Here is a 13,008-nt window from a genome sequence, read left to right as displayed (position 1 = left end):
ATATCATATCTATTTTTCTGTATTTGTCGCTAGTTGTTATAATTACCATGTTAATGCCCCCTTTACACTCTGCTCCTGCAAGGAAGCTGTAAGGTAATCTGAATAAATAAATACATTTACCTGAGAGCTAAAACTGCGATTGCTAGGCATCTGCAAGACTACATGCGTTTTGATAGAGGGAGCCTTAGGACGTCAAGGTCACGCCCTAGCCTGCCGCCCAAATAATCATTGCACATTTTTTTCATCCCTCTTACCTGTAGCTGTGACGAAGACGAGGAGCATGGAGAGGGAGTAGTATGCGCAGAGGAGTCTCGGGGAGCGCAAGCCCATGTCACTGCAGTGTTCGCTTTGCAGGGGCAGTGGCGGATGAAGTGGACACGTTCTGTGATATAGCAGGATGAAAAAACAAAACTAATTGGTTGACGTTCATCTTAAAAACTTTTTAAAGCGCAATACGAAGGACGAACTTGGTTAAAACACATTGGCCGGCTAGTTGGTTTGAGTCCATGATAAAATGCGTAAGCGCGACTGAACAAGGACGTAGAAAGAAACAGATACGCTGTCTCTGTGTATTTGTTTCTTCTACGTCATCGTTCAGTCGACCTTACGCAAGGAAAGACGAGACACAAGAAGCGACAGTACAAGACGCTTGCTCGCATCTGAAAAAAAAAGGAAAGAAATTTATCAGCCCTTCCACTTTGCGAAGAAGGACGAGCAGCGAAGCTGTGTCACGTTTTACATGAGTCGACGCGTATATGTATATATAGATATTATTATTATTATTATTATTATTATTATTATTATTATTATTATTATTATTATTATTATTATTATTATTATTATTATTACAAAAATGGGGCTGTCTGTTTCCCTCCCGTAGAAGCCCATGTAATGACAGTAGACTGGAATTGCACAATATTTACAACTTCACTTTGGACTATGCAACTAGGAAAAGTAGACGAAACTCGGCGCAATGTCAGAGTCGCCTTGGCTAATTTTCATATAATTTGTTTCGTGATAGTCTCAATAAAACAAGAGTTACAGTCGTTTTCTGTAATCAAATTTCCTCCGTAGACGGCCATCTATTGACAGCAGACGAGAATTCTATAAGATTTACAACTTCATTGCCGAATAACTAATTAAGACTTGTAAATAAAACTCGGCATAATGATAGAGTCGTGTTAGCGGCCAATTTAAGTATAATATTTCCAAAATGCCCACATTAGATTAAGAGCTACAGACCATTCGCGAGAAATTTGAGACGAAATTTTTTTTCGTGTCGACGCGACGCGTAGACATACGGACGTCTACAACCGCCGCAGGGTTGCTATATATGCAGCTTCGCTGTAAAATTATATTATCCACGCGTCAGATACACACACAATAATGTGATCGCACATGCGGAGAGGCAACAATCAATGATAACCTCATGTTAACTGTAAAAAAAAGTAATCTGAGCATGCAGGTGTGTTAAAAATCAGGAAAAGCAAACTCCTTACGTTTAACAAGACTAACAGTGACTAAGTGTGACTAACACAAGCACCCCTCTTCCTTCTTTAAATATGATGGGTATCTGTTAATTCTCGTGTAAAGTGGCTATTACTTCCGAAATCAAGTTCTATTTCATTAAACATGAGATAGCACGCGCATTCTGTACAAGCGACAGATACGACACCCAGATACGACACCCCAGATGATTTCACAATAAAAATTTTCATTTTCCAGTAAGCGTCTTGCCCTATTGTTTCTTGTGTTTCGTCCTTTCATTGTGCTTTGGAAAGTTATTAAGATGAAGTTCTGTGATGGTAGCGTGGGGTCGTGCTTATATTTTGCCTCCGTCTCTCTCTCTCTCTCTCTCTCTCTCACTTTGTACTATGAGTTGAAATTCTGAACTTGCATAATGCTATAAATAAGCTTTGATTCTATTTGTTCCTGAATATGAAATTCACTCTAGTAATTTTTGCATAATCACATCGCCGTATGAGAGTGCGCCCATCCCTCAGATTTCGTTTCGAAAACTTTACTATTGCGCGTGCTGTATGCAAGTAGAGTGTTGAAGAACAGCGTTTGCGGTTACGCGACACGGATGAGCGCAGACTAGTGAGCTAGATTCTTAATAATAATAATAATATTTGGGGTTTTACGTGCCAAAACCACTTTCTGATTATGAGGCACGCCGTAGTGGAGGACTCCGGAAATTTTGACCACCTGGGGTTCTTTAACGTGCACCTAAATCTAAGCACACGGGTGTTTTCGCATTTCGCCCCCATCGAAATGCGGCCGCCGTGGCCGGGATTCGATCCCGCGACCTCGTGCTCAGCAGCCCAACACCATAGCCACTGAGCAACCACGGCGGGTGAGCTAGATTCTTGGCGAGAAAAGACGATGAAACGGCCCGTAGAAAAGTATATTCACCGAAAAAAAAAAAAAGAAACTGAATTTTCAGGAAAACGACAGGAATACAAAAAGTAGCGGGCAGGCTCACATCCAGTCCAAACCAACGTAAAGCGAAGTATTCTTGGTGTGATTGGCCCATGAGCCATGTGCGTGTGCATATGAAGTGTGATTTTCGAGGTATAGTATTAGTATTAAAGAGAAGCATGTTATACAAAGAAAGAATTCTATTTTCAGCGAATCATAGACAAGGCTGTACATTATAAACACACATTTACAAGCAGTACGTAATACATGTATTATTTGTTTACGGTTTCAATGGTGATACGCAGTGTCGTACTGCAATTGAGGCGTTTCTGATGCGTCCGTTTCTTCTAGTGCAACTGCGGATGGAAACGCGCCAAGCGTTTCAACAGGCGGCTTTGGCCACGAGAAAGAGTGTTCTGTGCCGCTTGTCGAAGCATGTGTCCGTGGCGTCCGGCCTTAGAGTACGGAAGTATAGCGAATATTTGGAAAATACACGCCGATATCGCTCAGCACTACAAGAAAGTTTCTATTGCCCCTGTAAAGCGTGCACCATTTAGGTCACTGCTGCATAAGGCAAAGCTGACTTCTCTCCTCAACTCTTTTGTTTTAAAGATAAATAAATAAATAAATAGATAGAGGCGAGAAACATAAATATATTATATGACATTTCCGAAAACTATTGCTAAAATTCTTGAAAGAGGACTGCCCGCACCCTTTCACTTAATTTCACTCATATGCCACCGGGAAAGCTGTCGGTGTTAAAAAAAAGAAAAAGAAACGAGAAAGCAAAGCAAGTGTCGACTGAAATGAGTGATTATGACGCAAGTGGGCTTTACACAAGTCTCTGCATGTAATTTGTAGTTATTGTTCATTAAATGATGGCATCCTGGAGACGTAAGCCACAGAAGGGCCGGCCATTGCAATCATCAAAAATAAACTCCAGCTACTAAGAAATGTCAAACGAAAAAACAAAAAAGTGGAAAGAAAACAAGCGCACAAAGGAAAATAAGTTGGGGAGTAAAACATCAAGTAACCGAGGCATATCCTGCTGTACAATAGGCATTGTCAGAGCGCTATGCATCGGCAACATGCCAACGTCCACTCGAAGCGCGCCTCACCAGAAATGTCACTATCTTTGCAGGCACTATGTGACAAACAAAGCAAAAATAACCTTGCAGGCAGCAAAAAAAAAATTCGCTAGAAAAAAGTACCCTAAAGAAATCCCTCCATGTACTACATTCAATGTGTTGTAGAGATGTTGCTACATACAAAAACAGCAGCGAATATTAGTACAACTGCACATAAACGGGCACCAAGACGGAATATGAGTGCATTCACGATCGATCGCATTTCAGAGAGAGTGCATAAGGTCACTATCTATAAAAAGCCACGAAAAGCTGTGACAGCGTACGCTTGTTTTCCTGAGCATGACCAGGGACCAAAGATCTCCTCCACGTGTAAAGGACAACTAACCGGCCGGCTCAATCGATTGCGCAAGGTTCCTCGCTGGCGTTAGTATTGCGGAGACACTCGATGGGCACGTGTTGCACAGACGCATTTGGACTTTTACAGCAAGTACAAGCAGCGGACGACCTTTTCTTGACCCTATGTAGGAGGGGAGGCGTGCATAGACCACGTCCAGGCATAGTCGATGAAATGGCACATCAAAGGTGCGATAAATGCCTTGAAATAATGCGAAAAGCTAAAACGGGACAATCTTGAATAGGAAAGATGAATTTGTCTGTTTGTCAAGCTGCATGGCATCACTAAGTTGTTAGGGCACTGTGGACAAAAAAAAGCTTGGCGTTGGATATAATCTGATCAAGATATAATATTCTTATAATGCTATAGAACAAAAAAGCAGGTTTATACGCATGTAATACAATTGCAACTGCCTCCTTTCGTCATATAATATCAAAAGAAAGTTGAACCAGTTGAAACTTTCTTACCCAAAGCTATATACGAAAAACACACTTGATACATCCAAGCCCGAGAAATACCCTGTGACATATTGTTATAGCTGTATACAGAAAATGGATATAGCGGAAAAAACAATCACGAGATCTCCATCCGGCACTGCGAGCAGGACCAGGACTAAGGCATTTAAGTGCAAGAGCAGGAAGATCTATGCGTGCAAACAAACTACGACATCGAGCCAACCGCGGTGCCACATAATGTCCAATGACTCCGGCCGATGCGATACAGGAGCAGGAAACCACCTCTCAGCACGTACACACATCTGCGTAGCATCACCCACTGCGTAAAAGGTTAGCGACCGTGGGAGAGGGATCGTAAATTGGCATTAGCTTTCCCGCGCGGGGATCTCAACTATCTTGCCTCGAACGTGGTGGAAGCGTTACTGTGCGCCAGTGTTCTGAGAGGCAAGGCCACAAGTATCCTGGAACATCCAAGGACGCTGCCCCGTCATCACAAACACAGAAAGAACACATTCGGGTGGGGTTCCGAGCTTTAGGGACAACTCAGAGAAAATATATGACCCTGTGTTTGCTTTTAAAAGCACTCGGAATAAAGGAAAGGGGAGAGAAGAGACCGAGATTTACGAAGTCGGGGCATAGGCGTTATCGGTTACGCGCACTCGGTCACGCAAAGCTTGGTGCGCACTGATGCGATTCGAGGAGTCAGAACGGCGAAGCAGTAGAAAAGGTTCTGCACAGAACGCGGCGTGCTTTAAGATTTTCCCATTCGTTTCCGCCACGGCTGATGTGTGGTATTCTCACCAAGCGATTCCTGGTAGCACAGTCGACTGGATCAACTTCCATACGATGTTGAAGTTATGCGTGCGCAGAGAAAGAAAAAATTAGAATGTAAACTGCCTGTCTTAAGTACATACAGATATTACAAGTTTGACTCAGTCACCACTGCCAAAATAAATAAATAAATAAATAAATAAATAAATAAATAAATAAATAAATAAATAAATAAATAAATAAATAAATGGGATGGGAAGGGGGTAACCTGCCGAAGCTGCAGAGTGGGTCTTAGGAAGGAAGTGGTAGTCGAGGGTAATTAACTTTAACCTGCACGCAAAGCACGATATTCAGGCAGATTTGCATTCCGACGCCATGCGGCCGAATGCGGCCGCCGCGGCCGGGATTGAACCGGCAACCTCGTGCTCAGCAGCGCAACGGTACAGCCACTGCTACGCCACCGCTAGCACAACAGATTCTTGTAGCAGAGTACTTGTCTGACTAAAGGGAACGTATCCTTCAAAGCCACACACATCATTTTCAGCATGAAAAATCACGGCTTAACTCACGGGATGAACAGATAGAGAGCTGAAAATAAAAAAGTTGCAACAGGAGCAGGGAATGTTCGCCAAAGTTGTCTTCATGACAAATGCAGCGGTAGAACAGGGCTGACTACTGGAATTTCGATGTTGACAGGGCAGCAGGGCACTTGAGCTGTGTACGTGTTGGCATTGGTCTTCAGAAGACAGCCCTTGCATATCTTTGCCCAGGACAGTAGGCCCGCCATCCACTCCTGTCATTAGCGGGCGTTGAATCACACGAACTAGTCACTTATCTCTTGCTGCGCGTCCTCCCAAACTCTGGTCAGGGCGCAGTAGTGAAGCAAGGACGGGTGCTAGTTGCTAAAACATCCCACTTCCAGCGCTTTCGTGCATCTGTCACGCTGTCTAGGACACTGTTAACCCGGTGTGAATCTTGTGCGCATCGAGCCCACTCTGCATTTTAATGTGCGCGATGACCGGTTTAAGTGGGTTGCAGTGACGAACGACGTCGCGTGTTTTCAGAAACTGTTGCGACTCCACAGAACCCACTTGGTCGATGGAGAACCATCCATCACCTTCAAACGCCGCCGTGCACACTTTATCGTCTTCCAGTGTGGCCTACGAAACAACCAGAGCGCGGGGATTGCCTGATAACTTTTAACGCACGACTTGAGCTCTTCGCTTTCGAGGCCTGCAAGCTCTGAGCAACGCGAAGCGCGCTTAGTTCGCGACCACCAGTGATGACGCGACTGTTCGCTTATAGTCGATATGAGCCGTCCACCTATAGAACAAACACCATTCTCGCGAGGCAACTGACTGAGTGCTAAGTGTCACAGTCGACGGCTAAATTGGGAAGAATGATCGCGAAACTTGACTGTGAACTGTGTGCGCGAGGTCATTGAGGGATATAGGTCGACCATTTTGTAAACCCCGGAGAGAATAATAAATGCGTAGGCGTGGTCGCCTAGATACGTTGCTGTGGGTCCTCGATGTCGGCAATTACTCGGCGGGAACATTACTCTGAATCGCCGCACTTGCAGCTGCTTGCAAGTATAATTAATATTTTTATTTAAATGCAGAAGATTAGATTATGTGGTATTTACGTGCCAAAACTACGATCTGATTATGAGGCAGGCCGTAGGGGGGGGACTGCGGAAATATTGACCGCCTGGAGTTCTTTAACGTGCACCTAAATCTAAGTACACGGGTGTTTTCGCATTTCGCCCCCATCGAATTGTAGCCGCTGTGACCGGGATTCGATCCCCCAACCGAGTGCTTAGCATCCCAAGACCATAGCCACAAAGCAACCACGGCGGGTATTAGATGTAGAAGTATGTGAAGATAGGCCACGTTAGAGCCGGCTATGCTAAAATTTCATTTCAGTACTAAAGGGAAAATAAGTAAAGGAACTGTACTAGAAGGGAAACTTGAGTGAGTTGGTGGCAGTTCATGTTTCGAAAAGTAGCAGCGCTAAACAGACAAGGACATAAGCAAAGAATACGACACTGGTGCTGACTTACAACTGAAGTTTATTTCAAGGAATGTCACGTTTATAAGCACGCGCCGACAGAGCAACAACTAAGTGACTGTACAGGAGCGATCCTGGTGAGATGTGTAGCCACACATGGAATAAACAAGCGTGTCACAAAAATAAAACAACATAAAAATAATGCCGATAGAAGACTTTCCCTTCAAACTTACCGACAGTCTACCATGATACACTTTCTTGCATATATCTCAACTCTTTGTTACTAAGAATGACAGACGGCTTACTAAAACACCTTTCCCTTCCCTATCAATATAAAAGGCTTCCATAAGCTCCCTTGTGGTTTGATCCTTATGCCAGAACAAACCGTTTTATCTACTATCGGTCGGCGCCCACACAACTCTACACAGTGCAAGGGCATGTGCAAAACCACCGTACCTTTTAATAATGACAAGTGCTCCTTTAATCTAATGTTCACACAGCGACCGGTCTAGCCCACATAAACATTCCTGCACAACAGTGGCAACCTGTACGCAACGAAAGATGTACGATCTACATCGTAGGTATACATGTTTAAATTCTCGGAACAGAAACTGCATTTTTTGCCATGGCCCAATAATTTTTCGTGCAAACGGAAACAAATCGTAGCAAGTTTGCTGGGAGGGAACATGACCACACGCACCACTTACCTACTATAGTGATGTTTTTCAAGCAATGCGAAAGCTTCTGCAAATATGGCACCAGCACCGGTCTTTTTTCATTGCACGTTGAATCTCTTGCTTTTCTCTTCACCTTATCAGTACCCTTTACCCAGTTGATCAGATTATGACAGACCCTCATGATTTCACTTCCCTAGTAACGAGTTTTAATGAATATGACATTCCTCAATATAAAGTTCAGTTGTGAGTCAGCGCAAGTGTCATTTTTTTCTTTGCCTATGCCCTTGTCTGTTCAGCGCTGTTACTTTTCAAAACCTCAAAGGAAAGGCAAGAAGAAAATATCAAGAAACCCAAGAAGAAAAAAAAAACAGTTTGAAAAGTACATATATTGTAACGCGAAATTCGCGCCCCCGTTAACAAGTTTACTCCCTCCCATTTTCGAGCTAACTTCTAAAAAATGTGAACAAAAACAACGTTTTTTTCTTGTCAAATATATCTTTTGGGGTGGAAGCAGGCCTACCTTCTACTTTTTATTTGTTTTGCGTCTTCTCTCTGATTTCATCGTCACTAATCTTGTCCTCCTTTCTCCCCTTCCCCGAGCGCAGAGTAGTTGGCTAAAAGAAAGCGCCTTAGACTGACCTCTGGGACTTTCACATTCGAAAACTTATCTCTTTCTCTCACTTATTTCTTGACAACTCACTGCTCTGAACATTTAACTCTGTAAAAGAAAACAACGTTGGAGTACTTCATGTGCGTGTTAAATTTGCGTTCAGGAAAAATTAACGGCAATTGAGTTCGCAGATTTCTCTTTCTCCTTCCTGCATATAAGGTAATTGCAGCGACGCCACATCTTCATCACGCTACGGTGTTCCGCTTCTTATAAAAGGTGCAGACGCAGCTGATTTGTCAAAAGTCGCGTCCAACCGTCTTGTGGCGCTTTCATGAAATCTTTCTTGGCACTGTGGAATACATTATCGCTCTGTGACTGACCGACGCGTAACCCTGTGCAGTGGTGCAGTGGACCCAGCCTACGCCCACGTATGCCAAAAAAGCAGGCGTGCCTCTTTCGTGAGCCTAAAACCAGCTACTTCTGCGATTGCGATAATTTCTGTGCGAGTAGGTGAGAAGTCGGTGTACTCGCCCATGTTATGGCCACTCCGCTCAGTGTCACCGAGTGCGCCCAGTATTGGTGAACCACGAAGTTCGCAGCAGCTATTGCGGTGATAGGAGAGCAGAGGGGGATTCCGAGAGATTTTACGATATTGCTACGCGCACGTAGAAGAGATTCCTGTTTGATCAATGCCAATGTGTTGACGAAGGTCGAGACGACCTAGGCGCCGGCGATTCGCCCGTTGGTCGTCTAGCAGCCATTGTCATCTTCCTCGGCCGCCTTTTATATATGGCGCGCTCCAGGGCGCGTTTCTCGTGCCTCGTACCGCGAGCTGCGAGATGAGATAAATAATATGCAGATCTCACGCCCTGTGCGAATCTGTGTAAGCTAAGCTTCGTATGCTGTTTGCTTTGAGTGACGATAATTAGCGGTGAAGTTGACAGCAAATGTACAATTTCTTCAGCGTTTACTCCAATACGAGAGTGGTGAGTTGATGGGAAACGTTACCTTGCGTGCACCACTGCTGTTTGTCTAGATATCCCACAGAACCCGCAGGGAGGCGTGTTTGCTTTGAGGCGTTGTGCGTCATTGTTCTTAATCTCTGATAATTGAGCATAGTCCTTGCCTCACATGGAACATCGCATCCTGGTAGAAGTGTAGAACTTTAATTGAATTATGGAGATCTATAAAATTCACTTAATTATTATAATATTGTACGTATACATTGTATACATACATTCCTGGTATGTACCACGTTTCGTTGCGTAGCGAAAACGCTCCTGTTCCGCGCGACACATCTTTCGGGCCTGGGTGTCCTCGAAGCTGAGTGCGCGCTTTGGAGCCATCTTGTGGGCGCGTGTTTATGGGCTCCTTCTGCATGCGTGGCAAGCACGCTGTTCAGACTCCAGCTGCAAGCGCTTTCTTCGGGCTATGGATGATTGTAATGTGTACACTATCACACTGCCCAGCACGCAGCCTCCACAACCCAGCACCTGCATTTTTGTCACATAGGAAAGGAAGCACAGCACATGCACTACGCACAAATTACACCTCCCAGCACGCGGCGGCGCCGGCCGGGATGCCCTGAGTCGAGCGCCGTCTGGTGGTTTTGCAAGAAACCAAGCGGCACACGCGGGAACAGTGCCCGGAAAGTAGGGAGAACAGGCAAGGAAAGCTTCGTTTTAAAAAAGAAAGAAGGATAATAAACAACTTCTGCTTCTGCCATCCGTCCGAACGGTTCTCAGCTCTTTCGCTCGTTGACTCAGACATTGTTGTAGTGCACTTAACCTCGGCCCCAATAACGTGGTGACGCGGACGTGATATAGAAAGGGTCAACCAGCCAGCCTATCCATCTCACCATTATTATTCGCTCTCAAAGACTTTACAACAGCTGAAACGACAGATCTGCCCAATCGCATGACATCAAAGACTGCTTCTTGGGCGCCGCTGCACCGCTTCTCTTCAAAAGAATGGGGGGGGGGGGGGGCTCTTTATCAGCCATCACCATTTTCCTCGGCCGCCTTTTACATTTGGCATGCTCCGGCGCGTGTGTTCCGCCCCTCGTGCTGCGAGCATCCAGAGTAGAAAAAAAAAAGGAAGAAGAATAAAACAGAGCGTCTGCCTCTGCCCTCAGACCAAACGGTTCTCAGGTCTTTTGCTCGCTGACTCACACATTGTTGTAGTAGAAGAAACCTCGGTTCCTACCGTCGTTTTTGCAAACAGTTTGCCGAATATGCTGCTGTAGACTAGATGTCGCCACCCGCACCTTTGACAGTACTAAACTGTATAAATCAAACATCTATGATGTAATGATATTGCCAGGGACAAGCCCTACACCGTGCCATGTCCAGAATATCTCTCCTGTCTTTGCTGATTCCTAAAGAGAACACATTTCGCGATGACCTTATCTTCTTTACTTACACACAAGAACCTCATAACCCACATGGAGTTTCTGTGCACAAGTGCACTCCGCTGCCATCTACCCCACATAACATCAGGCTATGCCCTTCCATATCACCCCGTCAAACCACCATGGGTGATGGCTCAACCTTCCGTATGCGTACATGTCCCCGGCATACTAAAGAAATCATTGATTCCCGTCAGTGGACTACAACAACTTGCTCTCGCGTACATCTGGTCAGAATACCAGACATATGTTCATGTTTACACAGACGGCTCCGCGTCATCTAAGGCATCGACAGCAGCTGTGGTGATACCAGCCCAACAGATGACTCGAGCTTTCATACTAGACCATAATTCAACATCAACCGCTGCAGAGCTTGTGGCTATTCGGGAAGCGATTCGCCACATTTGCGGGGAAAGACCTCAAGAGTGGTGCATTTTCACGGACTCAAAACCCGCGCTGCAAATTTTGGGATGCTTCCTGCGCCACACCGCATATCAGGTTCTGGCCCTGCAGATCACCGAGCTACTTTCATACGCTCAAGAAAAACACCACCGCATAGTGTTCCAATGGATCCCGGGACACTGTGGGCTCAACGGTAATGAGATGGCCGATGCTGCAGCAAGGCGCGCCCTCAGCAATGGTCTGCGAACTGTCGTGCCATTCTCCAGACCGGACATCACATGCCTCCTGTCGGAATTAATGAGGAGTGCGACGAGACGATACTGGGCCCAGCCAGACGCTCGTCACGTCCGCCTTAAAAGCCTGGATCCCGATATGAAATTTCCCATTCTGCGTGGAATTCCACGCCCTCATACATGCCTGATACACAGACTGCGCTTAGGCGTCGCCTTCACGCGCAAATATTTGCACATTATTCGACGGACAGACTCCCCGGACTGTTCAGTGTGTGGCGCTGTAGAGACTATAGAACATGTGCTTGTGGTGTGCCCTGAGTATGCGCGAGAAAGACTGACATTAGCAGATACATTGAGACATTTACACAATGGACCACTGTCGGAGGACCTCTTGCTAGGCGCGTGGCCACAGAGTTGGCAGACGACAGAGACAATGCGTGCACTTTCACGTTTCCTAGGTGACACGGGCCTGGACTCACGCCTGTGATACCAGTTGTGTAATGTGTCATTCACCTCGTTCCTCCCATTATCATCCCCCATTGTGACCCTTTTTCTTCCCCTCTTCCCCTTCCCTTACGTAGAGTAGCAGGCCAGATGCTCCGTTATCCGGCCGACCTCTCTACATTTTCCAATCATTAAAATACTTCTTCTGTTGGTGGAAGCTGCGTATTATCATATGCTTCTGTGGTTCACATTCTCGAGGTTGTTATATTTGTTTTTCTTCCATAGCCTTGGGTACTCCACGACTAGAGCATGCGAGATTTCATGTTACAAATGCGCCATCATTTGTATAAGACGGCGAAACCCTGATCTGCTGCCTCTTTGATCACTCAGAGCACTCAGTCTAATACACAATGGTCAGAATTGCTGTTATCCTAGGCGTAAAGCTAACCAAACTCAGGTCTCCTCCTTCCATTTAAAAAAGCAAATTGTTTGTGAGAGCATGGTCACCGATGATTAAATATCCGGAAAGTAATGTAATGGTTGTCTTTAATAACATAGAAATTCAATGTTTCTATGAGGAGATAGTTGTCATGGAGTCAAATTGCATTGAACATACCAGCAGTCCTTATTGGGGTCATCGTACATTTGTTTACACGTAGAAGCATTGGAAGGTAGGTTGCTGTAAGTGCTGAAGGTTACAAAACGGCGGTATCTGCAAAGTAAAAATTTGTAAATTTCGTGGTCGTCATGCTTAAATTTTTTCAGCTTGTCAATTAGTGTCAAACGTTATTTACAATTGGAGGTACCAATGAATATTTGATTTTTTGGAGTTTCTACAATTTAACACAATTTCTAAAAGGCACAAAATTCATTCAAATAGGTCCAGCGGTTGTTTTACAGAAGCTTATGTATATGAATGTGGGAAATGGAGTTGGTCCCGAGCTAAAGCTTTCTATTAAGTTTCCCCTTGCTTGGATTAATCTTATGAATCAAACTCAGAGTATGTAAAACTGTAGGTTGGGTGCAGCAGCTTATCAAAAGAATCGCACTACTACACACGGAGGTTTCGGCCGGTTTACATATTTGTTGTTGATTG

At 45.0% G+C, this 13,008-nt stretch overlaps 1 long non-coding RNA gene across 1 annotated transcript in view; it reads right to left on the bottom strand.

Annotated features, from left to right (window-relative positions):
• LOC142587268 (uncharacterized) overlaps window positions 1–384 on the bottom strand; it is a 43,504-nt gene extending 43,120 nt beyond the window's left edge. The window contains exon 1 of the long non-coding RNA XR_012829422.1: window positions 255–384. This is a non-coding gene — a long non-coding RNA (uncharacterized LOC142587268). The remainder of the gene's footprint in view (window positions 1–254) is intronic.
• Between the last annotated feature and the right edge of the window lie 12,624 nt (window positions 385–13,008).

Source organism: Dermacentor variabilis, chromosome 7, assembly GCF_050947875.1.
Source record: "Dermacentor variabilis isolate Ectoservices chromosome 7, ASM5094787v1, whole genome shotgun sequence".
Classification (NCBI taxonomy): Eukaryota; Metazoa; Arthropoda; class Arachnida; order Ixodida; family Ixodidae; genus Dermacentor; species Dermacentor variabilis.
Note: the sequence above shows the minus strand (reverse complement) of the source record. Positions and strands in the feature narration are given on the sequence as shown.